General features: G+C 35.9%; 1 non-coding gene across 1 annotated transcript; it reads right to left on the bottom strand.

Moving 5' to 3' along the window:
• Positions 1 to 1,979: 1,979 nt before the first annotated feature.
• On the bottom strand, positions 1,980 to 2,085 carry LOC125403548 (U6 spliceosomal RNA). The gene has a single exon (XR_007232990.1). It is a non-coding gene; the product is annotated as a U6 spliceosomal RNA (small nuclear RNA).
• Positions 2,086 to 2,422: the final 337 nt, after the last annotated feature.

The raw sequence follows: 2,422 nt of genomic DNA, 5'->3' as shown, positions 1-2,422 counted from the left end.
GCAGAGATAGGAACTCTGGAAAGAACAGAGGCAGGATTCACCAGTGAGATGCAGGGTAAGTTGTATGTACAGTACTGAGGAGAGGTAACAAGCCATGTGGAAGAATGTAGATTAATGTAAACAGGTCAATTTAAGTTAGAAGAGCTAGTTGGGAACAAGCCTAAGCTAAGGCCTAGCTTTCATACTTAATAAGAAGTCTCTGTGTAATTATCTGGGAGTTGGTGGTTGAAAGAAAGTATAACCGCACAAGGTGATGCTTTTAGATTATGGATTTGAGCCTTGAGTAAACACTTCTCAGGTCCCAGTTCATTCTGTCTAAGCAATTCCTTGACCCTCCCACTTATCCATAATTCAGAAAATCTTACTACAAAACATTTCTTTTGTTTTTCCATTTTATCATACTATATTAATAAGTAGGTTTTCACTTATATCAAATATTCTTCCTGTTCTATAGTATACATTCTATAATAAATATCATTCCATAATTCAAAAAAATACAATCTCAAAAATTTTTTAAAAATGTGCAAAACATTGTTCAAGAAAAGGTATATGATTATACTTAATATGCTATGTAATTAAATGAGACCTCATTCTTACAGTCTCTGATGGGAAACTACAGACACAGATGCAATCAAGACCGCTGTGTGTGTTCACGTGCATGTGTGTTCATATGTGTGTACATGTGTGTGTAGTAACAATAACAGCATTAATTAAGTGCTTACTTTGTTCCAGAAATTTTTCTTAATATTTGTTTTTATTACTTGTTACCTTTACAATAACTTTATAAAGCAATTCCAATGATTGTCCTTACTTTATATTTGGGGAAACTGAGGCACAGTGATGTGATAAGAGCCAAATTTCAAACTGAGTTAAGTGATAAATCTAGGATTTAAACCAAGCTATTCTCAGCAGTTTGTCTAGGTCTTATGTGGGAGGTGGGGAAGTTATAGTATTAAGAGAATTATTTTTCTCGATTTTTTCACTTTATTATTATAAAATTAATACATGATTTTTATTTGAATTTCTATATCACTTATTGATATGAATCTTTTTACAACCATTATTTTTATACCTTTCTCCTGTTTTCTCTTTTTTCTTTTATTGAAAATAAATTTTTTTCACACATAATATATTCTGATTACAGCTTCTCCTACTTCTACCCCTCCAAGGTCCTCCCACCTCTCCTCCCTTCCCACCTCCCATTCCATTTGGGTCCATTCACTTTCTGTCTCTCCTTAGAAAGCAAACAGGCCTTTAAGGGCTAATAATAAAATGAAACACAACTAATACACTGGAGTTGGACAAAACAAACAGAAGGAAAAGAGCACAAAAGAGGGCACAGGAAAGAGAGGCCCACTCGTTCGCACCCTGAAGAGTCCTTCACATAAAACAGCAAGCTGGTGGAGATCCCTATAGGCTCTGTGCATGCTGCTTCAGTCTCTGCGAGATCATATGAGTTTGGCTCGTGTAAACTTAGAGGACCTTGTTATCTTGGTGTTATCTGTCCCTTCCAGCTCCTACATTTCTTTTTAGGGAGCATGCAAAGTGCCTTCCCATACCCAAGACTTGGAACATAGAGGTACAGGCTTTATGTAGACACCTGCTTGACTTTACCATGTTTAATGAGTTATGTAGATATTGTTTTCAGCAATGGAAACTTGTGGGCAGTTTGCTGAGAGCAACCTACAGTCCTGACAACAGCTAGGCTGTTTGGTAATTCCCATGGGAGCCTTTAGTTAACAACACAATTAAATATAACCCATCCTGATACAGAAAGCTTTATTTGGTGACAAGAGATGGCTTTTGGGGGCTCTGCCTCCCCTATTATTTGGTGATTTCATCATATCGCCTTCAAATAGGTATATATTTTAGAACATTTCTACTGTATTAGGTTTCCAATAATATCCCTCAAATGGCCGATACTTGTATGTATCTCTCCCTATATTTCCTCCTTCATCCCTTTCCTCCCTCCCACTTGAAAAAATATGGAACACTTCACAAATTGCATGACACCCTTGCACTGAAATCATGTTAATCTTCTTTTTATTGCTCCAGTTTTAGTATATGAGGTGCCCAAGTGAACACAGGGAAATAAATGCCACATTATATAAGGCAAGAATACGTTCTGTAAGTTCCTATATGAAGAAAATAAGAACTTAGACTATAGACTTGATTAATTTTCTTCATATTAATCTACAAGTCATATAACAAACATTCACTTTTTATGACTTGGAATTGACATAAATGGTCACTCACAGACAGAATAATGATATTGAGTTTGTCATCTTAATATGAATCAGAAAAAAAAATGATCCTAAAGAGAAATTTTTGTAGATGGATAGACATACAAATATACCTGTGTGCACACACACTTTCTCTCATGACTGTGCCTTTAGGTCCCCTCTGTCAGAGCAGCCCACAG

This window comes from Myodes glareolus, chromosome 7, assembly GCF_982192425.1.
Source record: "Myodes glareolus chromosome 7, mMyoGla1.1, whole genome shotgun sequence".
NCBI lineage: Eukaryota > Metazoa > Chordata > Mammalia > Rodentia > Cricetidae > Myodes > Myodes glareolus.
The sequence above is the reverse complement of the archived record's forward strand: the minus strand, read 5'-3'. Positions and strand labels throughout refer to the sequence as shown.